The following is a 27,380-nucleotide window of genomic DNA, read 5'->3' as shown; positions in this document are numbered from 1 at the left end:
CTATTTAGTTTTGTAGGTGGATTGATGAATTGTTTCAATATTCTTCTACTATTATTGATTTGTGTAGGACCAAAAAATAGGCTAAAAGCATAACATACTATGAGCAAATCACAAACTCAATAATCATACGTTAGCACCCACTACTCTACCATGAAAGCCAAACTAAACAAAAGAAAGCAAACATAATCAAAAACTCGCTTTTCCATTTGTAGCTCCCATGTCCTTCTTTCTTCTCCAAATGATTGTAGCTCCAAAGTTGCCTATAGTCCACACAAAATTGAAGCAAAAGCCTATGATAGTGATAATGCCATGAGAATACTTGAAGTGTGATTTTATGTGAGAGAGAGAATGCAACATGAAAATTAGTAGAGACTCAAAAAATCAAAGATTCAAGGACTCAAGACTTAAGCATTCTAGATCTGAAATGAGAGGAAGGGTGTCCATTTTATAATTTTCATGTAGGGTGAGAGCATTGGATTTGTCACCCACAGACATGTGATGTGGCAAGAGATTCCTATGACGCATATGATGGAATATGCCAAAAGTAGGATTCTTATGATACATGAGAGTCAAATTTGGAAGAGAATCTATGACGCGTCATAAGATTCCTCAACCCACTTAAAGCCAAGAATCTATGACGAATAAGCCAAATAGGGACATGCGTAAGAGGTAATAATATCTGATTATGATGAATCTCAGCCAAGTGTCAAAGGAGGATCCACGAGGTGTCACATCCAAGTGTCATGATGACATAATATTTTATGGAATATTTGAATTTAAAATCCTCTTATTCCACAAAATAAGAATTAGTAGAAAATGGATTTAATGATGAAAAATGGAACTTAGGAAATTAAGAATTTCCATGGTTTGCAGATAATGAATCAATTAATTAATAAAATTAATTAATTGAGGATGATGATTGGGAAGAAAAATTAGAAAGAATAGGATTAAATTATGGGTTATTTAATCCTATAGAGAAGATTAGCAGATGATTGGCCAAATTGATTAAATGAATGCGACTGTATCCTTTGATGAAAATGTAATGATGATGGATATGGAATAAGATGATGACTAGTAGATCAAAGCCATGATCAGATTGATTGATTGAAGTTGATAACATGCCAAGGACACATGACATGAATTAGTTGATATGTAACATTTAACTGACATTGTAAATGCTACAGGATTGAAATTGATTGATAAGGTTTGATCATAATAACACCGACGAACATTGTCAATGTTATTAAAATGGTTGATGATGTCATGATTTGACATTGAAAGCCTCAACAATGTCAAAGATTTAATGACATGAATGATAGTTTGACCTAGCACTGAGAGCCATGACAGTACTAATGTTAGATTGATAAGATTGATAAGTTGATAGGTTTCCAAGGCACTGAAAGCCACAACAATGCCTAGGAGCAGATAAATGATGATTGATTTAAGATGTTTGATATGTTTTGGGTTGATTAGGACCAAATTCGAGTGATTCTAAGTTGATTTAATATGGTTTTGAGTTGATTTGATATGGTTCCTAGTTGATATGAAATTGATGTGAAAGCGGATACAAATGATGAAATATGGTCAATCTGGCCAAAAGAGAAAAGTTAGTAGAATGAAAAAATGGGAAAAATTAGGATGAAGAAGTGATGAATTCATAGATGTGAACCATTTTTGAGCATCTACATTTTGTCCCTCTTTGATACAATGTGATTTAGAGCGTTGTATCAAAGAATAACTGATGAGAAAGCCACAACATGTCCTAGTAGGGATGATATATATGGGTGCCCCATCAAGAAATTGATTAAGATAAGAATATTATAAGTCAATTTATAAACAAAAAGAAGACAAAACCATAGCAATTAACAGATCACAAATCAGAGCTAAGATGTGAAAGTTTAGAGGTCTAGGGTGCAAAACAGGGTCAATCGGGAGCCTGAGAGTGATTGCATGGGTTACCACTCAATAAAGACAAAAAATGATGAAAATGATAGTTTATTTTGTTTGTAATGAAGATAGGAATCCAACACAACTAATAGATTGCAATTCTGAGTTAAAACACAAAAGTTATGGGCTCCGGAGTGCAACATAGGGGCTCCAGGAGCAGTTCTAGGTATCCTAGGTTCCCAACTGCACCCAAAACTCAACCATGTGTGCCATTAAAGTACCAAGTGCATCAATGATGCACTTGGGAAGCCCAAGTGGTCTCAAAAATTGAATAATGTGCCCGAGAAGGCTTCGAGGCCCAAAATCAGCTCGATTGGACTTGGAATGACCAGAAACTGTGCGTGCAAGCCCAAAATGATGGAAAGATGTCATAACATGAGGGAAATCATCAAAAATGGTCATATTTGGTCAAATATGATGAGAAAAATGTTAGACTAAGGTTGAACCAGGTGGAAAAATAGTGCAGGAGGATGCAAGAATGCATGAGTGCAAGATGAAGATGATTTGGTGAATCAGAAGACATGATCATGGTGATGGAGAATGAGATGAAAAAGAAAGATGAGATGAGGAGATGTTAGTATGATGGAAAGACTTTTGCTTCTAGAAAGTGCACTATATGTCAAATGGAGCTTTATTTTGATATGTCAAATGGAATGCAACACATCATGGCATTAAGGGCCAAAGCGCAAATGCAAACCTTTTGTGTAAACAAGCACGATGCAAATAGAGAATGAACTTGTCCTTCCTAAGGCATATGTACATGCCCTAGACTCTCAAAGGTACATTATAACAGACAAAAATAGAAAAATATGACTATGAACCATCCTGACCACTCTCATAGATCAATTTATATCATTGAGAAGCATAGGAACATGATCAAAGAGAAAAACAAAGCAAAAATAAATCACTCACTAAACAGCGTGAGCCAACAACTATTCTTGTCCATTGTTACATTCTTGTTAATGTTTTAGGTGTGTAGATAGTGTTCAACATGTTTATAATGTGATAGTTCTAGTTGTGGATTTAGATGATAAGTTCATAGTGACTGGTTGGATTGATTGTTGGTTCACGTTGGTCAGATAGCGTGATTGTCTTGAAGTGTAGTGCTTTGATTTCTAGTCTGCAAAGGGAAAGTGTTTATGCAAAAGGGATGGTTATCCATAGTGAGTATGTACAAGGTTTATTGCACATTTTTGATGGGTTTTGTGATTTTTAGGGTTTTTGAGGATATTTGATGTTTTTGTGTGACTGATTTCTTCAGGTCATTTTACAATTTTTAGGATTTATTTCAGGACATTTTATGATTTTTAGTGGTTTTTTCAGGATTGTATTTGAATTTTTTAAACGATTTTTTCGGGACATTATGTGATTTTTAGTGATTTTCTCAGGACATTTTATGATTTTTAGGGATTTTTTCAAGATCGTATAAGCATAAACAAGTGTTAGCTCCAATCCGTTATGCGATAGGTCTAATGGATAAAAATCACTTAGGGATATGCCCCCAGTTCAAATTTAAACTTATGCACCATGTAGGTAATATGCCCCCAGACAAGACTCAAACTATGTACAAAGGCCAATGACAGAGTGTGTGTGCAGACTGGTGATGCTTAGGCAAGGTAACAAAGGATATTAACCAGTTTGTGAGCCATGATAAGGGACCAAGGATGTCTTGCAATATGAAGGATATGATCAAGGAATGATAGAGGGGGAAAAGACCAGATGGAATCCTGATAGATGGAGGAGCGACTCTGATTACACATGGCGCCTGTTTGCTAGGTTTTCACCATGGTACTTGCCCAAAGCACCTGTTTGCCAGGTTTTCACTTTTGGAAATTTTTTTTCTCTTGACTCAAATTTTCATGCCAAGATGCTTGTTTGCAAGGTTTTCATCAAGGAATCCATTTTTTCATGACTTTTTTCACTTTTTTCTTTGCTTTTTTAATGACTTTTTGCTATTTTTTTGATATTTTTTCAGGACTTTTTGCAATTTTTTTGATACTTTTTCAGGACTTTTAGATGAAATCAAGAATGTCACTGAAAAATGCTAAGAAGATATCTATTGTTGGTGCTGCTAGTTGATGAGCTCTGGATCCATAACTGACCATAACTATGGAGGATTTGTTCCAAGTCTGTAGCTAAAATCAAACCACTAGAAAGGCCTCGAGAGATACCATCGCGTACCGTATGTAAGACAATGTCTATCTCTTGCGAATCAAGGCATCTAAGGATAATTGGGTTAATAGAAATGTTATGTAGGATGTCACTAATGATGACATATGCAAAGGCTTGTTGGATAAAAGGATTGATTTTGGTTATTGGACAAAGTAGGTAGTTGGATTTCGGGATAAACAAAGGGATATAGGGAAGGTTGGGAGGGTTGAGACCAATGACCTTCTGCATGAATACTGATTGAGAGAGCTCTAAAAGACTTTGTGGCATGTTGAACACTGGAACACTGATATTCATGGCATCATATTTTTCATTTTGTATCAGTGGGAGCTGCTTAGCTTTTGATTTTTTATAGTCTAATGGCGCCTTTTGATTTTCACCAAGAGACCTATGCTTGTTATTTCTTCTCTATTTTCTTTGTAACTGGAAGGTGGAGTTGGCTCCCCAAAATATGCCAATGTGTTCTCTTTAGGAGAAACTGCTTCTTTATAATCTTCAGTCATAATGCCTTCAAAGTCTATTATAAGAGTGTCATCATTGTTGAATCGATCAAAAATTGGTGGTCTGCGATGGTCCCAATCCAAAGGTTCAGGATAACTTGAGGAGATGTCACCATTAGTGTTGAATGGGCTTTGGTTGTAGGTAGATATATGTGTATTTGATTCAACTGGGTCATTGAGGTTATGCTCAGAAGCTAGAGGATTGTTGGTTTTAGGTGGGATATCCTCAGATGCCTTTTCATCATTCAAAACATCCATAGTCTTACATGTAGGTACCATGGTACTAGGAGGACCTATTCGTAATGGTTTAAATCCAAGCCTCACACTAGGAGGTTGTCCTTTTGTAGTGATGGGTTCAATTATTCCTTGTTTTTGAGATCCAAGACCGCTATAGCCATCATAGCCTTGTTTTTGCATGATAGTAAACCCAAGTCCATACTTGTTAGCAGATATCAAAGTGAGTTCTCATTCTACTTTTTCTTTCTCAATACATACAGATGTATTCTCATTGATAGAAGTATCATTATTTTTATTGAGCTCTGAATGTTGTGCTTGAAGTGGTTGTGATTTACCATGAGATTGGGGAGAAACTAGTGATTCCCTAATGTGAGAGACTTAAGACATAAAGTACTCTCCATACCCATTGTCTTCAATTTTCATCTTTCCCTTGGCTTTACTGAGTAGTATATCAGCATCCACATACTTAGAGGAATTTGTAGGTTGTGCTTCATTGTTTGTTGGGATTTGGAATGCAGTAGCATCTCTTAGATTAGCACAAAATTGGAAAGGATCTGGATCACTGGGGATGGTAACCTCCACGTTGTCATAGGAAAACTTTAGACATTGATGATATGTAGAAGGGACTGTTTTCATAGCATGAAGCCAAGGGCATCCTAGTATCATGTTGCAATTCATTTCGATGTCTAGGACATGGAACAATGTGTCTTCAGTGGCTGGACCAACTCTGACAGGTAATGTGATGATGCCCTTGGAGAAGCGTTCACCATCATCATAAGCTTTTATTGTGATTCTTTGAGATGGATCCACATCATCTTCAAAATAACCCAAACTGTTGACAACCTTAAGAGTACAGATGTTTAGTCCTGCTCCTCCATCTATTAAGACACATCTGACTTTGGCATTATGGATGAAGACTTCGAGATAAAGGGGATCATTATGGTTAGGTTTGTCCTTAGGAATATCACGGGGTGAAAAAGTGATATGTTGTGATGTGGATAGGTTCCCAACCATGGCTTGGAAATGGGCGACATCCATGTTATCTGGGACTATTGACTCTTTAAGGGCTTGCTCCAAGACCTTTTGGTGTTGGGGGGATGCACGCAATAGGTCCAAAATAGATATTTGTACAAGGGTTTTTCCAAGTTGTTCAACAAGGCTATAATCAGTTGAAGTAGGAGCAGTAGGTCTAGATGGGTGTATAGGTCTAGTAGAAGCAGTAGGTCTAGCTGGGGCTCCAGGTAGGGTGATCTTGCTATGGCGTGTAGTGACAGCACAACGAGGGTTTTCAGCCTTCAATGTGAATGTGGATATGCGAAAGTTGGACTCATTAAAGCAATTGATGGTGTAGTCATGGCTGGTACGTGTGTAATTCACATTACCTTGCAAGTTTGAGTTTGAACTTGAGGGTTTCTCTTTGTCATGATTACCCAAAGGATCTTTGAAAATAGTGTGATCAGAGTTGGATGCTAACAGTGATGGATCAACTGTGATGACACCATCATCAATAAGGTCTTGTATTACATGTTTCAGTTTGAAGCATGATGAAGTCTTGTGTCCTTTGGTGCGATGGTAATCACAATACTTTTTGTCATCCCACCAATCTACTTTATTTAATGGTTCATCTTTGATTGGGGGTAGCTGCAGGAAGTTATTCCTCAGTAATTGTTGTAATGCAGTCTCAAGTGGTATTCCCAATGGCGTGAATTTCCTGTCTTTGGTTCTAGGATGTATTTGAGGTTTGTCTTGCGTGGGAGTCTCAGTTTTCTATTGTGGAGCTGATGTTTGATTAGAGGTTTGTGAATTTGTAGGGTTTACACCTTTCAAAGTTAGTTGAGGTTGTGCTGTGCTAATCATGTAGGCATCCACAATGCTATCATTAGTCATATTCTTTTTTTTGGAGAAATTTTTTTCCTTGTAATTAGAAGAGTTGGTGTTTTTGTTTTCTTTGTTTATCTTGAGGACTCCCTTATAGATAAGAGCATCTTCAATACTAGCCCCTTTTTTTATTAGTTTAGAAATGGTGCTTGGACTCTTGATTTTGAGTTCATACATTAAGTCTAGGACTAAGTTTTCAATGCACAGGTTTACTTGTTGTTCTTCAGGAATATCTAGTGAGCATTGACTAACTAGGTTTCTCCAATGCAGTAAGAATGTGATGAATGATTCTCCTACCTTCTATTTAGTTGAGCACAAATCAGAAAGTGTCACCTCATTTGTGATGTTAAAGGAAAAGTGGGAGATAAACTTTTCTGCTAGTTCTAACCAAGATTTGATATTACCAGGAAGTTTGGAGTACCATTCAAGTGCAGGTCTACCTAGAGAATGAGGGAATAATCTCATAAGGTATGTCGGCTCATCACTGAGTTCGGTGCATGAAGCACAAAATTCTCGGATGTGATCAATTGGGTTGCCTTTTCCTCAATATTTTTCAAACCTTGGAGCTTCAAAGTGTTTTGGGAATGGAGGCATATCCAGAATTTTATCAAATTGGTTAGGACGTAGGTCCCTTTCCGTATATAGATCCTGTTTCTTTTGGACTCCCAATTCCTTGACTTGTTTGGAAAGTTGTTTGAATTGTTGTAATAGTTCTTCATTGGGGTTTTGCATGATGGTCTTTCCTTCAAGTCTTTTGTGTCTATGAGTAGACCGTTTGCTATGGCGAGAACTATGTCTACTTGATTCTGACATTTCTATGTCTGATGAGTCTGATGAAGTGTCGCTAGGTGGTGGAGGTATGTTGGTACCTCGAAGACAAAAAGGTCCCTGTTGTTGGGGAACTCATTGTGGTATTTGATGTGGCATTTGTTGTGGGATTGACTGTGATTGTTGTACCATGTGTTGTTGTTGTGTCATGTGTTGTGGTTGTTGTTGGGATAACTCTGTTGGTTGTATGTGAGACCATGCATGTGCTTGTTGTTCTAGAGATATTTGTTGAGGTTGTTGTGGCACATGTTGTTGTTGTAACAAATGTTTTTGGTATGCGATTTGTTGCTCAAGGCATCTTTGGTATTCCAACTATTGCTTGAGTTGCTCTTGTTGTTTAGCAAACATCATTTGTTGTTGTTGGAATTGATGCTGATAAACTATGTGTAAGTCAAGTGGGTCCACATGGGATTGCGTGTTAGGAATGTTAGATGTTTGTCCCACTTGTGGTTGTTGTTGTTGCATTTGATGTTGTTGTTGATATGTGGGATGTGTGTCAAGTGGATGTAGACTTGGTTGTACCTTGGAAGTGTTGAGTCCTTGTACCATTGTAGGTTGTTATTGTCATGGGGGTTGACTAAGTCCTTGAGAATTGAACGTCATGTTTGTATTGTTGTTTTGGTACCTTTGTGTTTTAGATGTTCCTGCTTGCGACATCATATTGACTTGACTATGAGATAAATTTCTATTGGGAATGGGTGTAATGTCAATAAAAATTTTCCTTTGTGTGTCCATATGGATGGTTGTGCTTGATGTTTCACATGTTGTACTTATGAGAGGTTCTATAGTGTTTGATGTTGTAGCACTGGGTAAAGTTAGGAGCAAAGGTGTACTTTGTTGATTTGCATCCAAAGAAGGTATGTTTGGCTTCCATAGAGCACGGGTCCCTTTAGGTGCATCTTGTTGTTGCATCATGTGACTAAAATCAATTCTTAATCTCCTTTTGGGGTGTTTAGGGATTGGTGGTATTTCATCAAACAAGGGGTTAACATTGACGTGTTCAAATGTACTTTGGAGGATTTCAATTGTTGGTTCTTGATGGGACCTTATAGGTGCCATTATTGTGTTTGAAAACTCCAAAGGTTTTTTTCCCTTGTCTAAGTCCAAATTTATCATGGGTTGGATGTTTTCAATTATTGTGTTGGTTTGATTTTTGGACCTAGGACCTTCCAAGTTTGGGTTAAATTTGACAATTTCTTGGGCTACCAAATGTTTGAAGTTCTTGCGAAATTTTTTGTCTTGACATGACCTAGCCATTTCTTCATCAGTGATGCCATAATCAATGTCAGAGTCATCACTTAGGTGTACAATACCTTGTTGTATGTTTGATGTGTTAGGTTGGCTAAATTCAAAGGAATGTGATTGTTCATCTTTAGGTGAGGTTGGTACACTTCGTCCTCCTGGTGGCATTGGCACGAATATAGGTTCAAAGTGAGGACTCCATTGGACCATCCCATGTGTGGGGGAAGTGTTTGGAGGAAATATCATGGTAGGTGCATTGTTCAAAGTTTGTTGTGCCATAACTTGATTATGAGGATCTTGCGGATACATATTCAAAGGGTCCGCTAGTAATGGTTGTGATGCCTCGATTTGGTCTTTGTCAAAGGTTTGTTGGATTTTCTTGCTCTTTCTTTGTCTTGGATGAGGTTTTGGTTGTGCTTGTGCCTCAGAAAACCAAGATTGATAGAGTTCCTCGGGTCTCTGAGCTGCTTGTCTCCTAGTAAGTGCTGGCATGATACCTAAGAGTGCAAATGCAATGGAATTTTTGAGTGTTTTGGATGATTTTAGAGTGGTGGGTATGCAAGATATGAGGGATTTTGGGATTTTTAAGTATTTAAGAATGTTATGAAATGTGAGGAAATTCTGGATGAATTATAGTTTTGATGTGCAAAGTGAAAATGTCCTAGGGATATTATGCAAATGCAAAATGCAAGGTGATGTTTTGAAGTTTGACTAGAGGGGATGAAAATGACTCTAAGGTATGTAAAATGACAATTACAGTTATGTTTTGGACTTGTTAAGGGTACTAAAGGTTGATGTACACAAGGTATATCATGCAAAGGATGATGTTATAGGGTTCATAATGACGTTTGGGACATGCAAAATGAGGGTAAATGCTCAAGAAGGTAATTTGGTTGATGGACAATTTGATAGGGTTTGGTAGTGAAAATGATGCTAAGGATTTTGATCAATGCAATATGAAGGGGATATACCACTAGGGTAGGTCAAAATGAAATTTGGGGATTCTAGGGATATGATTATGCTATGACAAGGGTATATGGAAAGTTTTGAACTTAGATAAAACCTTTTGAAAGTATTTTGCCTAAGAGTTTAACCTTGTGATAAAGGACTTTGGATCTTGACCAAAAACTGATAAAAAATGAAAAGATCAAATTGATAAAAGATGAAAAGCTCAAACATATCAAGACAAAAATAAATTTTGACCAAAGAAAATGATAAGCAAAGATAAAAGGACTGGTCAAGATCCATTATTCGTCAACACTAGGAGATACTCTAAGACTTATACTTTTTCTAGATTTTTGACTAAATTCAAAGGTTTTGGGGGTTCAAAATGATGGTGATCCTAAGCAGATATGTGATACAGAAAATTCCTATGATGAAAAAGGAGATTTTGGGTGCAAGATATAGTTTTGGGTCAAGTGCAGAACAAGGAGGTCTAGAGGCTCCTAGATGCAGTTTTGGGGTCCTAAAGTGTAGTTCGAAGGCCCAAAATGGTCATGCAGGTACCCAAGTGTGCCCTAATAGTGCCAAGTGCACCCTAATAGTACCAAATACATCATTGATGCACTTGGAGCCAATTTGGGCGTAGTTGGTAGTTTCTAGGCACAGTTGGTAAGCTAGGAAGAATATTTGCTGATTTTGAGGGGTATGGTTATCAAATTGACATGCCAGGAAGTTAGGTTGTTGGGGTTGATGTTAGGATGGGTTGGGAGATGAAAAATGAAGGTTATGATGTATAGAATGATGTATTAAGTGAAGGTGATGACGATTAGGTGCTGTAGAATGCAGATCTGGGCAAGCTAGTGCAAGGGGAGCTAACCAGGTACCTAAGGACACTATTGAAGCCCCAAAATGTTATCTGGAACCCAAAACTAGATCTTAGGACCACCAATTGCACCTAGATAGTGTAAACTATGTCAATGACATAGTTGGCACCCATTTGGGCGCAGTTGGTAGTTTCTGGGCGCACTTGGTAAGCTGGGCTGAAACTGAGACAATTATGGAAGCTATGGTTTTAAGATTGATGTCACAGAGAGATAAATGGTAGAGGATAGTGTTAGGGCCATTTTGGATGCTCAAAATGATGATTAGAACACTTGAAATGATGGATACAGTGGTCAATATGATGAATAGGTATGCAAAGATGCAAGGTGGTGAATGCAAAGTGCTGATTCTAAGATGGGAATGCAAAAAACTAAGGAAAGTAAAACTAAACCTAAATGGATGCAATATGAAAAGTAACAGATACTAAATGAGGACTAAAAGGTTCAATATGAAGTCTATATGATGCAAGAATAAATCTTAGACTAGGGCGAATGCAAGTGAAATCTATGCAAATATGAGATCTACGTTTTGCCAAGCACATTTAAGAGCACAAGTTGCCATGTTTTCCAAGGTTCGAGTGTGTTGAATCAATGTTTGCAAAGTTTGATAAGGTTGAAATGTTTTGGTAATGTGTGATATTTTGACAAGTTCAAATGATATCCAAGGTGTAAATTTAAAAGTTTGGCTTTTATCTTGATTATGTTTTACACACACGCAAGACACATTAAGACAAGAATAACTGTTGTAAAAGTTAACAAACACACCACAACCTAGGCTTTTAGGACTGTATCCACTGAATTCCTACTTGAACCAAAGTTTAGCCATGCTTATCCAGAGCAAACAACCTAGGATCTTGGCACAATAGGCTCCCCCTTACAGCACACTCACTTCTCGGGGCTATCAAGATTCACTTCCCAAGGGGCATGACTTCCCAAGGGACTGTTGCCTCTACTAAGGACCACGAGAATGTAGGATGTCTTCACGGGCATGGGTGACCCCTTGAGCTAGGTGATAGAAAGGATTTTGGCCACTAAAACATGGTTTTTAGTAAGGGCATTTCAAATGGCAAGTTAATAATAAACTTCTGCAAAAGGTCTCCCAGCCCCGAGAACTGGGGTTTGATGCACCACAAGGGTACTGGAGGAGAGCTATCACGCAACAATACTGCCGACACAGCTTTCACTGTAATCAAGTTTTATATAGCAGCTGGAAAGTTGACCTAGCTTTGGCTCGTTACCACTCTAAGGTCATCCCTTGGCATACCCAATATCGAGTATCTTGGTCCAAGGCAGGCCTCCTATAGAAGTCACATGGATTTATCTTACACCCAAGATCCACGAATGGCGAGGGGAGAGGATACGTCCAATGCAACTCCTAGGGATCTAACACCATAGACACGCCAGGCAGAAAAGAAAAAGGTTCTTTTTAAGCACCAAATGAAATGTTATCTAATCTAGGAAATCCACACACATAGTTTTGAAAGACACACAAAGTCTTTGACAACATCCTGCAAAGCACACATCAGTAGTTTGTTATGATCATATCTTCATCCAATGATTGCCACATGCTGCAAATAGACCATTAGTAACACAAAATCACCTAATCTATGTCCTAGAGAGTGATAGGAGTTTGGAATGCAGATTTTGATTGGTGCATCTTCTTACTATGAACCTAGGTGTGCTTCGACAATACAGATCTAGGTGTGCTTCGACAATACAGATCTAGGTGTGAAATGGAAGAGCAGATAGTCATTATACCCTTCCAAGTGAGCTCCTTCCTTGCACCTACAAGCACAAAACAAGGAAATCCAAGTTAGATATGCATGTTCACGTTGGGTTCACCAAATGTAGGACCAGAAAAGTGGGTTAAAATGCATAACATACTATGAGCAAATCACAAACTCAATAATCATATGTTAGCACCCACTAGTCTACCATGAAAGCCAAACTAAACAAAAGAAAGAAAACATAATCAAAAACTCCCTTTTCTGTTTGTAGCTCCCATGTCCTTCTTTCTTATCCAAATGACTGTAGCTCCAAAGTTACCTATAGTGCACACAAAATTGAAGCAAAAGCCTATGATAGTGATAATTCCATGAGAATACTTGAAGTGTGATGTTATGTGAGAGAGAGAATGCAAAATGCAAATTAGTAGAGACTCAAAAAATCAAAGATTCAAGGACTCAAGACTTAAGCATTCTAGATCTGAAATGAGAGGAAGGGTGTCCATTTTATAATTGTCATGTAGGGTGAGAGCATTGGATTTGTCACCCACAGACATGTGATGTGGCAAGAGATTTCTATGACGCATATGATGGAATATGCCAAAAGTAGGATTCTTATGATACATAAGAGTCAAATTTGGAAGAGAATCTATGATGCGTCATAAGATTCCTCAACTCACTTAAAGCCAAGAATCTATGATGAATAAGCCAAATAGGGACATGCGTAAGAGGTAATAATATCTGATTATGACGAATCTCAGCCAAGTATCAAAGGAGGATCCACGAGGTGTCACATCCAAGTGTCATGATGATGCAATATTTTATGGAATATTTGAATTTAAAATCCTCTTATTCCACAAAATAAGAATTAGTAGAAAATGGATTTAATGATGAAAAATGGAACTTAGGAAATTAAGAATTTCCATGGTTTGCAGATAATGAATCAATTAATTAATAAAATTAATTAATTGAGGATGATGATTGGGAAGAAAAATTAGAAAGAATAGGATTAAATTATGGGTTATTTAATCCTATAGAGAAGATTAGCAGATGATTGGCCAAATTGATTAAATGAATGCGACCGTATCCTTTGATGAAAATGTTGAGATAATGGGTGTTGCACACATTGCATAATATTGTTATTTTATTATTTTATTTTATTATGTAATGTTGTACCTAGATGGACGTGCAACATGTAAATATTCCCATGGAATATTCTTGATGAGTTGTATTGTAACATTGTGATAATATTTTATGTAATTATTTAATATTGGGGAAAAGAATTAAATGCCCAATATTAAATGTGGGGTCAGTGGGTTAGGTAGCACATGGTTTTAGCACATGGTTTATGTAATACCAGTTGGTGGTTTTGTGGGACTTGCTACTATATAAGAAGCCACAAGGGTAGTTGTTGTTGTAGAGAGTATAGAGAGAGACAAGGAGAAGACAAAAGGCAAGAGTCGAGTGGGACAAGGCTTGACAGGTTAGCCAAGGGAGCATTTGTGAAGGTTGAAAGCATGGCATGGGATGTGAGGATTCATGCTTGTTCACATAGTTTGCTCGGTTATGGCTATGGCCATGAAGGCTTCCATGGTTGTATGGCAATGGTATTTTTACTGAATAATACATGGTGATGGATGCTTTTGGAGGCTGAGTTTTTCCCTCAATGAGGGTTTCCCAGGGTATATCTTGTGTCACAATTTTGTGGGTATGTTGTCTATTCTCTTGCATGTGGATTTTAATTCTATGTTTATTTCAAATCTATTATGGATTATGTGGAAATGGTTATATTCTTTATTGCCAAGTTTCCTTACAAGTGGTATCAGAGCTATGGTTTTATTATTGTAACCCTAGATTGAATCCATGAGAATGCATGAGAGGATAAAAGAAAGGGCAAGATATATGAATGATTTATTGCAGATCTGAGGGTTTTGGATTTTCTGTTATGATGGAATGTTAAAAGATTTGGGCATGTGAAATTGTTGGACAAAAAGGATTTTTTTGGATGTTTCATTTAAATGAGGGTTTTGGGGGGTAGCATGCAGAAATGACCTCTTGGGTAAAAATGAACCTCACCATTGGATCCGGGTCGACATTTCCATAAAATTTGATATATAATATGCCCTAGTTTGGCCATGTTCAGAGAAAATGAAAGAGTTTTTTATTCAGCCCATGATGGCTGTCAAATTTAATCCCGTCAAAATTTTCGTCACTGAAAAAATAAAAAATGAAAAATCGTACTGAAAATGGTAAAAAGACTGTCTTAGCAAAATGGCCATAACTTTCTCTCAGAATATCGGATTTTAGAGTTCTTACATGCGTTGGAAAGCTAATTCAGAGCACTAAAAGATGGTGTAGATTTGGTTCTATGATTTTGAGATTTTTTCAGGTTTTAAGAGCCCTAAAGTCAGATGTTATTTATTTTGAGCACGGATTGGGGCATAACTTGGGCATACGGAGTCGGATTTTGGACTTCAAGTAGTCAACGAAAAGCTCTTGGAGAGCACTACAAATTGGTTCAAATTTGGTGTAGGTTTGGCATGATTTATTTGTTGATATATTGATCTGAACAATTTATAGGTATATTTTGACTATGGTAACATTGTGAGTTTATGGCATTGGAGATTTAAGATTTGATGTCATTGTATACTCAGTTCATATTCAGATTGGTCTCATGATGATATGGTTATGAGTGTTTTGTTTGGATATGCATGATGAATTGTTGGGTCTACAAGTTGTGCAGTGTTGTCAGCGGTCTATACTTACAGGTTGCATTTATAGCTTGGTTATGGGTTGTCTTTGCTCATTGATCTTTCATTATTGATGCATATTCAGATTGGTGGCTTGGATTTGGGTTGTCTATGCCCTAAGTCACATGATTTGCTGGTTTCTTCATGTAGAAGGGATGAGATGTTGTTACCAGGGACAGTCATGGCAGAGGATTGTGGTTGACTATGCTGACAGGTTGGACATATTGAGAGACAGATGCTCGGTTCATGGATGTGATCATGGTGTCATGGATTTTGGCATGACATGATTGGTTATACAGGTACATCCTTGATGTTCATTAGCTTGGATTTTTTGATTTGGTTATGGTGGTATATCTTCTTGGTTGAGGATCATGGTTATTTGGTTTCTTTTGAGGAGCTCATGATGTGCACTTTTAGTTCTTTGATGGTTTGATGCCTTGGTTGATTCTCATGGTTAGAGGATGGTTTTTCATCATGATGTCATGGATAGCTTGGATACATGGTTTAGTGGGAGCTTGTGACAGTGATGGGGTGACAGTGTAGGATTAGTTCCTAGTTTGATTTGGATCTTCATATAGGAGATGGATTTTATGATTCCATAGGTGACTTGGTACCACGGTTGAGTGGGAGTTGTTGGCATTGATATATTTATTGAGTGTTTGCAGATGTTGGAGGTTTGTCTTAGATCCTGTTGCTGCAAAAGCATCTTTGACATTTGCATGGTGCACTTGTTATCTTCATGGTGTTTAAAGATGGTTAGATCTTGAGGACTCATGGAGTTCTTGGTTATCTTCATGGTATGTGGAGATGGTTCTTCCTAGTATGTGGAGATGGTTTCTTCATGGTGTCTGGAGATGGTTGCATCTTGAGGACTCATAGGGTTCTTGGCAAAGGTGTAGTTTATGCTTTTATTTGGCATGTTATCCTTGGTGTGAGGATGGTTTCATTATTATGTCATGGTATACTCTTGATACACATTTAGAGTTGTGACATGTTATGGTGTGTTCATATGGAGCATGTTATCTCTTTAGTTGAGATGGTAAGATCATGTTGTCATGTTTATGTTCCTGAGGCCATGGTTGAAACTTTGACATTGATCTTGGTTTAGTTTCTTGGTATTGAGTACACTGATCATAAGCTGGATACTTCATGATATTGCTATGTTGCATTTGGATTTGGCATGGATTGATTGGTTACAGATGCTCATGGATACTTAGAGATGGTGGTGATGCTGATTTCTCTTGGATTAGAGAAGTATTTGTTGGGACGGTTGATGGTTTCAACAGGAAGTCCGAGGGGCAGTCACCTGATATGGACTTGAGAGGAGATTGTTCTTAGATGAGTCTTGGTTGGAGACTTGGGTATCTTGATGAACATTCTCATTCCCCACTCTTGGTCTACTCGACAGTTTGCTACTAGAGAGGTATAGCCCATTCTTTCTCTTAGTTGCATTATATTTATGCTTGTCTTTCATGGATATGGATCTTCAGCTATGGTACATGAGTTAGTTCTGGAGGGTTCATTTGAGAGATGGTTTAGCATTGGTTATCTCCATGTGCATATGTTGTTATGCTGGTTGAGTTTGGGAGATGGTTTTATATTGGGCATATTCCTTGGTTTAGGAATGGTTTTATTGAGTTTGATCTTCTTTTGAGAGGCTTACATCCATGATGAGTTATATGGTATGGTTTGGGTGTTGTTGAGGCTTCTTGTTGGAGTTTTATGGAGGAGATCATACTTGCACAGTTTACATCTAGAGGTGTGTGTAGAAGGACATGATACAAGTTATGATTTGCATGGTTTCTCTAGTCTTGGTTATCTTCCTGGATATTTAGTTTTACCTACATTGGATTTGAGATTGGTTAGAGATTGTGATCACTGGTTTGTGCTCATGTATGTCATGTGAGAGATGACATGGTTATTACTTTATCTCTTTCCTCTGTTGGTTGTGGAGAATTTGGGAGACTGTTGGAGACTTCTTATGAGATTTATTCTTGCAGGATATTGGATTATGTATTGTGGATGTCCTTGATACTACATGGATTCACTTCTTTGAGATGTGTTGAGTGGATTGGTTATAGATTTGACATTATCTTTTGCAGTGGGAGCTTCTTGGTATATATGTGGTAGGTATTGCTCTTGAGGCTTGTGATTGCAGGTTGCAGATTGGATATGTCAGTGATATGAGATTCACTTGTTATACCTTTGAGGTATGGATAGTTGGATGGGTTTGGCACTTTTCTGTGGGTGCTATTTCAGCTATGGATATTTTGAAAACTACAGATACATGTGATTACCTTTAGATCAAGTTTTTTGTGCTTGGAATTTTAGTTGGTACAGGATTTTATGATCTTCTAATGTGACAGGTTGGGTGGCTTTCTCTTTGGATGGCTTCTATGTATGTCCAGTGGGAGTGGCGTAATAGGAGGTGAGATCATTCATGTTCGAGATGCTGGATACTTTGATTTTATTGCGGGTACCAGGATGGAGCACTTGGTGTATTTTGATCCATGATGGTGGATGTGCTGGGAGGGATTGTTCCCTTGTTCATTTTGTGTGGCTACGGATTGACCCTATGCAATGTATACAACAAGTGAGAGATTGTTGAGATAATGGGTGTTGCACACATTGCATAATATTGTTATTTTATTATTTTATTTTATTATGTAATGTTGTACCTAGATGGACATGCAACATGTAAAGATTCCCATGGAATATTCTTGATGAGTTGTATTGTAACATTGTGATAATATTTTATGTAATTATTTAATATTGGGGAAAAGAATTAAATGCCCAATATTAAATGTGGGGTCAGTGGGTTAGGTAGCACATGGTTTTAGCACATGGTCTATGTAATACCAGTTGGTGGTTTTGTGGGACTTGCTACTATATAAGCAGCCACAAGGGTAGTTGTTGTTGTAGAGAGTATAGAGAGAGACAAGGAGAAGACAAAAGGCAAGAGTCGAGTGGGACAAGGCTTGACAGGTTAGCCAAGGGAGCATTTGTGAAGGTTGAAAGCATGGCATGGGATGTGTGGATTCATGCTTGTTCACATAGTTTGCTCGGTTGTGGCTATGGCCATGAAGGCTTCCATGGTTGTATGGAAATGGTATTTTTGTTGAATAATACATGGTGATGGATGCTTTTTGAGGCTGGGTTTTTCCCTCAATGAGGGTTTCCCAGGGTATATCTTGTGTCACAATTTTGTGGGTATGTTGTCTATTCTCTTGCCTGTGGATTTTAATTCTGTGTTTATTTCAAATCTATTATGGGTTATGTGGAAATGTTTATATTCTTTATTGCCAAGTTTCCTTACAGAAAATGTAATGATGATGGATATGGAATAAGATGATGACTAGTAGATCAAAGCCATGATCAGATTGATTGATTGAAGTTGATAACATGCCAAGGACACATGACATGAATTGGTTGATATGTAACATTTAACCGACATTGTAAATGCTACAGGATTGAAATTGATTGATAAGGTTTGATCATAATAACATCGATGAACATTGTCAATGTTATTAAAATGGTTGATGATGTCATGATTTGACATTGAAAGCCTCAACAATGTCAAAGATTTAATGACATGAATGATAGTTTGACCTAGCACTGAGAGCCACGACAGTACTAATGTTAGATTGATAAGATTGATAAGTTGATAGGTTTCCAAGGCACTGAAAGCCACAACAATGCCTAGGAGCAGATAAATGATGATTTATTTGAGATGTTTGATATGTTTTGGGTTGATTAGGACCAATTTTGAGTGATTTTGAGTTGATTTGGGGTGATTTTGGGTTGATTTAATATGGTTTTGAGTTGATTTGATATGATTCCAAGTTGATATAAAATTGATGTGAAAGCAGATACAAATGATGAAATATGTTCAATCTGGCCAAAAGATCAAAGTTAGTAGAATGAAAAAATGGGACAAATTAGTATGAAGAAGTGATGAATTCATAGATGTGAACCATTTTTGATCATCTACAATTTGAATAGGGAGTTATTAGATCCTATTTTTCTTAATTTCTTTTGCTAGCTTCTAGAGTAAAAGTTTCCCCTCATAAGTCATATGTTCTTGGCTAGATGGATTTTCTTATGGTTGGTTAACCAAGTCGGGTTGGAACTAGACTAGGTATAAAACTAATATTAGATATCTAGGTATTCCATTTTCTCTAGAGCTTTCCTTCCTTGAAATGTGGGAGTGGGTCTATAGTAAGAGTAATAGATGCATATTAGATGGAAAACACATTCCTTCTCTCTTGTTGGGAGAGTGCAAGTTGTTTAAAAGGTCCTCTCTTCCCATCACCTCCACTTTTCTTCTACTTGGTTGTTTGCTAATTTCAATGGTTGAAAAAATTATAAAAGATTTTTTGTGGTATGATGGTATGGGTTAAAAAAGAAGACATTGTATAAATGGGAGTGGTGTTGCCTCCCAAAGTAGCTTGGGGGCCTTGGGTTATATTAGAGCCCAAGGGATTGTCCTTACTTCTAAGTGGATTTATAAAGCTTTCTTGGGTAATGAGCCATAAAATATTCTTGTGAGGCCTCACTTGATCCATCATAGTATAGATGCCATATTTGCATTATGACATTTCTAATTTGATATTTTGATATACTTTTGAGACTATAGGGTTATGTTATCTTAATATCTACATTTTTGATGATCCACACTTATCTCTACATATTAAGACCTAAATGATATAATTAATGTTTTTGTTGATGTACTAACCTTTTTGAATTGCTTTGATAGAAGTAGAATGGTAGAAAATGCTTGTAATGTAATGTTTAAGTTGTGTATGTTACTTGCTTTTTGATATTTGGGATTTGGATGTTTTGAAATTATTCAAGACTTTGTAGGTCAATAGCTTATTTTATCTATAGACTTTGACATTTACAGTAGTGTTCTGGATCTATGATATGTACTATGAACCTGATATTGTGAATCAAATGATTGAACACATATGGATGCAACTTTATGACATGATAGAATTAGGTTATGATATGATGATTATGATGAATTATGATTTAATATGTGTTGGTGAACAGATTTGTCTTTTAAATTACAAAAAAGGAGTAAAAGATCCTATGCCCAAGTTAATAAGACAAATACAACTTCCCAACAATTGAGGAGTTTTAACATTCACCATTCCTCTCTAAATTTTAGTAAGGTTTAGCTCCCTTATTGAATTTTCAATCAAAACAACTTTTTAAAGGAAGATTACTTTTAACCTAAAAGTAATAAGGTTTCCCTTCTATTCTTGGATAGGGGGAATAATCTAAATAATAATGATAAAATAAAGATGTATACACATAAGAAAGAGAACACACAGTTTATCTATCAATCACATTCCAGAGATCAAACAAATTTGAGGGAAAAACACTATGAGGAAAGAAACATCTAGACATGAGAAAAAATTCAAATTATTCAATATTGATTCAATACTAAATTAGTAATGAAGTATTTCAAAGAATACATCTTTGAACATTTAAATATTTCCTTTAAAATAATAATATTACTGATAATATATGTGTGTGTGTGTGTGTGTGTGTGTGTGTGTGTACATATATAGATATATACATATGTACACTAGAAAGTGTGTCACACTCTAAACCCTTCTATCCAAATGATTCCATGAGTTTGGAATGCTTGGATGCTGGCTTAGAGCTCCCTATCCACGGAGTGCAAGAGAGTATATTTCAAGAATAAGAAGGCTCTCAGATGAGCCTTAGAGATACTCTTCTTGCTAGTAAACCATGCAATGGGAGGTTCCAAAGACAAGATGCAAGAATGCAAATGTCCCAAGGAGTTCCTCAAGAATGCAATGCAAATGAAGATTAAGCTAGAATGAGATGCAAAGTGGAGCTATGCTAAAACATGTATGAGAATGTTACAATACCATTATTAAGCTGTGTGAGATTAAGCTACATGTAAAAATGAAAGCTAAGCTAAGCTAGAATGCCATGATGCCATGGATGAGAGAATGTAGACAAGAAATAGAAGTTCTCCACAAAGCTCCAAAGAATCCTATTAGAAAACCTGCAGCATAACAATATTCAAAATGAGGATGGATTGAGGGGGAAAGCTCTCTCCCTTTTAAAGATGTATGGATGTAGAGATCAAGATGAAGATAGTGGATGATCAACGGTGGAATTCAAAAAGAGGAGTGATCCATGTGCACACACAAGTCAATCAATAGAATATAAGTTGACTTGTCATATAAGACAAAAGTCACAAAGCCTTTTCTTTTAATTGCAAAATAGAAAAAGGACTTTATGTGTGCACTTTAAGTGGGTTAGAAGAATGGGGTGTTTTATTTAATTAAAAGGGGACATGTTCTTTTAATCAAATAATGAACTTAGGATAGCATAGTCAAACTATAGGTTATAATCAAATAAATTGATTATTAGCAATTTGGTCTAGGTAAATGATTAAATTAATTTAGCCAAAATGTTGAAAAGGGGGCTAATAGTCTAGATGACCATTTTTAGGTGATTACATTTGCCCCTCTTTGACTAATGCGTGATTGATCTAGGAACACATTATGTCAAAGAAAATAGAAAGCCAAGTAGGCGGTGATAGATATAGATATCTAATTTCAAAGAATGAAATGCAGAAATAGATGGCAAGTCCTGAATGCACAGCCTGATAGCGGTAGTACTGAACACTAGGAAGATGATGTTAGGATTCAAAAAGAATTATAACACCTAGCAAAGCGAATAGATTGAGAGCAAGTGATAAGGTCAAACAAATGTTCCTAAGAAATAGATAGCTGTAACAATCAGCAATAGAGTATTTTTGCCCCCTCGGGATCGAAATCGAAATGAGGTAAGAGGAAGAAAAAACTAGCTAGACATGAGAAAATTGAGATATAGCAATGTCTGATATGACAGATAAATGATTAGAACCCAAGAATGACTAGAAAAAAAAATGATAAAATGCCCCATTTGACTAGAGTTGACCTTGAAGGATATAGCATAAAAATTAGGTTAAAATGAGTAGAAAGGTGATTTTAGACATAAAATAGTGAATTGAAGTAGATATGAAGTATGGAAATGATGAAGACATGAAGAAATGAAGATGCCCTAGTGATGATTCAGAGATTAGACCTCAAAAGGTCAGTGAACTGCTCAGAAGAAAGTAGAATTTTAAAAGACAATTTTGACCATCAAGATGAACTCGAATTTGGATTTTGATCCCGAAAATGAATCTAAGACGTTGAAATTGTTTAAGTGGTCAAAACTTCATATAATGTGATGATAAGATAGAAAAGAGATGAAGTGAAAAACTAAGAAGGTGAAAAGACATGAACAAGAAGAAAATAAAGAAATATATGAAAGGAGTTAGCTGATATGTCCACAAAAAAATGAAGAGAGAGCTCTCCCCATATGCAAGAATGCAAGACTAAGCTAGAAAATGAACCTAAAATGAAAGCTAATATGCAAGGTGGTTTACCAGCAAGAAGTGCATAACATTTAGACTCTTACTTTCATCATTGAGCATTTATTAGGGACATCATGAGATCATTCAACCATCACTAGTATAACTATGAGGATATGAATATGATCGATATTAGATAGGTATGTGGAAATCCAATCTAAGCATCAGAGACATGTAAGTCAAGATAACTACACGATTAGATTCCCTAAGTTTAATTTAGCAAGATTACACCTGTATCAAGGCATAAGCGCCAGGATAAACCCTAAGTGCGATCTTGCAAAATAGTCAAGGATGATACATTTGTAAGTCAACGTGTTGAATAGGACCAGCATAAATGCTTACAACACTATAGAAAAACAAAAGTATACCCACAAGCAGAAATCAAGAAAATATGTCCCATGCCCCCAGTCTTCTAGTCAATGACATCCTCGAAAAACTATAAGGGAGGGAACACATGGCAAAGAAATTATCATAGACAACACACAAAGTAGATAAAGATCAGCATAACTCAGTCGTTTAAGTGTTAAAGTGTGTGTGTGTGTGTGTATGTCACTTGGCCATTTCTTCAAGACTTGATTCTAATAGTGAGAAATATCGCGACATTGGACACTGTAGGTAAACTATCTTAAAAGTGTTGAGAAACACTTGATGTCAAAGTGGGTGGGGGTAGTTTTGAGAAACACTATTTTGTGAGTTGTCAAAAAAACCCTAATGCACAAGAATACCTCAAAAAGGCTAAGTAGTTATGCCCCTGAGATGAGGACAAGAAACAATTCCAATCTAGGAAATGTGTAGCAAAGTAGGTGATTGACACTGATAGACATAGGTGCAAGGGTTTCAAGTAGTGTCTGTTTCCAGGTTTTCACCACTTGACAGATTTTTTCAGGACTTTTTTCAATTTTTTTGTATTTTTCAATTTTTGAATTTTTTGGTGATACATCAAAGTACCTATTGCTAGGTTTTCACTAAGAAGATCTTTTTTTCAGGACATTTTCTAATTTTTAGGATTTTTTCAACATCATTTATGATATTTTTTGGAATTTTTTAGAAGGTTTTAGATATCACTTGTTCTCAAGCAAGATCACATCATTTTCTCCCAATGTCTAGCAAGGTATAGGGTATGATGGAGAAAAGAGCTAGTGGATAAGCAAAGATGAATGAAAAAAGAGTATGAAGCAAGTGAAAGTGATCCTCAAGGACTGACTCCTCAAGATTACCCAAGCTAAGGAAAGAGGTGAAATAGTCATATGAAGCATATTTTGGATAAGCAATGGAAGTAATGAGAAAGATAGCATGTAGGATAAGCAATGAAGCCAACAAGTGAGATAGCATGAAGTGTGTAGTCCAAAAGAGTAGCCATGTCAAGAGACCTATGAGAACCATGTTTCATTTATTATGATCAAGACCAAGGGGTCAACTAGATAGTATAGCAATGGGATAGAGCAATAAGAATAAAGCTCAAGATAGAGGCTATGAGTGAATGGGAGAGCACAATAGAAAATTTGGTGGATAAGATAGCCAATATGAAAAGATGGCTCAACATTGTCAAGATCAAAGAGAGAAGAGGGGATAGATGGATGATGGAAAAATTATGCATGATGCCTGTTCGCTAGGTTTTCATCATGGTACTTATCCAAGGTACCAAAAGATGTAGTTTTCACCATAGGATAAATTTATTTCTCTTTACTTTTGCTACCAAGGTGCCACAAGAAGTGGGTTTCACCAAGGCACATTTTCTTTTCTTTTCTTTTTTCTTTTTTTCTTTTTTGAATTTTTAGAAAGAGCTCAAGCTATTTGTGGATAGTGCTCCTAGAGAAAAGATAAGTCATGATAAGCCAAGACCATAGAAAGGTATGCTCAAATATGTTGATAGGGTGATGAAAGAGAAATGGTAGTAGGAAGAGTATATGGAGGATAAGAGTTCATGTATAGAAAGTAAGTGTAAGCTTTAGAGGATTTCATGAGGGTAGTTGAAATATTGTACAAGATCAACATTGACACACACCTTGAAGGGTATTGGAATGATGGAGTAATCATGGATGAAGTAGCTTGAGGTTTAGATGTATGAGGTGGTAGAAAAGATTTGGAAAAAAGTGGAGTGGAAGGCTTTGGAATATTTTTAGAAAGATTTTGAAAGAAGATGGAATGGAAGCGTTTGGAAGCTTGAATGTCAACTTTGAAGTATTTTCAATATTCAAGTCTTTTAAAAGAGACTTGGGAATCCATATAGCTTTAGATTTTCCTTTAGATACTTCAAAACACATTTCTTCAATAATGGGTTTAGGAACCCATATTTTCTTTGATTTAGCTTTTTTAATAGTGGACCTTTGTGGTCTCTTTTGTGCATTCTCCTTCTTAGCATTCACATGTCGATTAGATGGGACATAATGATCTTTCTTTTTCAATGGATTCTTATGTTTATTCTCACTTCCAAAGGACTTGGGATTTGTGGATGAATAAGGCTGATATGACTGGTTTAGGTGGATAGATGGGTGATAATTCATCAAGGATGAGTGTCTTTGTTGATCTTGAGGTATGACGAAAGAGCTAGAAGTGGAAAGTGTAGGAGATGAAGGAACGTAAGGCCCCAATATGGATGGAAGGTTTGAAGGCTTTAGATCTAATGGATGAGGACCAAGGATAGAATTAGGATATGCAAATGGATAGTGGGAAGGGATATCAACATCTTTAGAGTGAGCAACATGGTCAAAGCCATCAATAGACTCATGAGTACCTTTGATAGGAACAACATTTTTAATAGAAGCACTTGAAGCTTGAGCACAATTTTGAAGTGGATATGGAGAAGTAGAACATGGGTGGATGCTTTGATCTTGACAAGTAGCTTTGGATAGCATATGAAGAGAACTTTTCTGATAATTTTTAGTAAGCTCAAGGGAGATAATGGAAGTGGTATCTTCATCATACTTGGGGGGTGGACAAGATATAGGATATGGAGGGGAAAAATCTTGAAAGAGATGAAAGGGTGCTTGATCTTGATCTTTCTTGAAATTTATAGCTTTTTCTTTTTGAGAGTCCTCTTGACATGGAGCCACTTCCAAGGACAAGGGAGAATGAAGAGTGAATGGAGTAATGCTTGGACTAGGCATAGTACTACATGAAGGTTGAGGATGTTTAGGATTGGTAGCATGGAACAGGTTTGCAACCAAGTGAAGGTTAGCTTGAGTTTCTTTTAGAGGTAGCCCTTGAGGGTACACATATTGCATATGGAAAGCACTAGGTTTTTTGTTTGATGGAGGCATGTTGAAAAGCTTTGAAGTGTTGGGAGATGCATGAGTGTTGGAGGAAGTGGTGGTATCGAGGAAACCATTGCTAGACATAGGTTCATTAATATGATCTTTCTCAAGAAAAGTATCCTCATCACATGAGTCATTAGAGGTATCAATAATTCCATTATCAATAAGATCTTGGATTTTATGTTTCAGCTCAATGCAATAAAAAGTAGCATGGTCATTAGATTGATGATAAGCACAATAATCATCCAAGAAAGGATTTCCATAGGAGCTAGACTTCGGCAGCATGATGATCTTATTGCCAAGAAGTTTTTGCAAAGTGTCATCATAAGAATATTTCAAGGGAGCAAAAGTTCTATCAAAATTATGTCTAGAGTCCTTTTGTTGTTTCTCATGTGAATGGTATGCATCCATGTATTCATCATTATCTTGGTCAAAGATAGGTCCATCATGAAATTTTAGCATAGGCTCAAAGGAGGTATCACTTGCTTGTTCTCTAAAGAGGTCTTTAGATCTAGAAGATGAAGACATTTGATGTCTTGAAGTAGAGCATGTAGACCTAGAAGAAGAGGATGACCTCAAAGAAGGTGACTTAAATGCATGTAAAGACCTTAAGGAAAATTCATGTAATGATGCAATCTTCTCTTCTAACCTTTTCTCAAGTTTAGACTTCATTTTTGTCATGCGCTTAGAGAAATGAAGGTAAGAAAGATCATTTGTCTCTTCTAGTTCTTTGTATTGTGCATATAGATCTTGAAACTCTTTAGTGACATGGAGGATATCATTATCATCTAGATTTGGTTGAAGTTTGGTAGCACAAAGTTTAGATCCCATAGTTTTAGATTCAAAGCCAAGCATAAAATAGTCTAGAAGATAACTTGATGTTGAAACTATAGGAGGTAGAGTGTTCACTTTCCAAGATAGTAGAGAGATATTAAAGTGACTTGTCAAACAATATCTCCAAGAAACTTATGACATGAATGACTCAAGTCAATAGCTAGGCAAGATGCCCAAATAGCCAAATAGATAGAGCAAGCAGGGTGACAAGTGAACAACTCTCCAACCCAAGAGTGCAATCAAGAAATCAAGGAAACCATTTCAGCAAAAAGATAACTAGCAAGTGGACATAGACCATGAAGATAGAAATACCAAGAGTGCTAAGACCAAAGAGCCACTTTAAGCATGTTCAAAAACTAGAGACATAGAAAATCAAAGTCAAATGATGAGGCTCCCCTTAGCAAGCAACACAAGAAAATGTTTGCATTTGATGTTTTCACTTGGTTGACAAAGTTTGATAGTAGTTGATAGCATAGCAAGTTTGATGTTCAAAAAAAAATTCTTTCCAAGCAAGATAGTGACACATGGAGTAGTCTTCAAACAATCAAGCAAGGGACAAAGTAACCTTGCATGATACAAGCATATGTGACGTCTCAAAATAATTTCCTAGAATTATCGTCATGTGTATGTTCAAAAGATTTTCACAGGTCTAGCACATTCAAGAACACATCAAGCAATATCTATCTAGAAGTCATGGTTCATTACTCAACAACTTGGCCTACACTTGATGCTCCTTTGTCTCACACCAAG

This window comes from Cupressus sempervirens, chromosome 2, assembly GCF_028749045.1.
Source record: "Cupressus sempervirens isolate cs-2001-9-10 chromosome 2, ASM2874904v1, whole genome shotgun sequence".
Lineage (NCBI taxonomy): Eukaryota > Viridiplantae > Streptophyta > Pinopsida > Cupressales > Cupressaceae > Cupressus > Cupressus sempervirens.
This window is presented reverse-complemented; position numbering follows the sequence as displayed.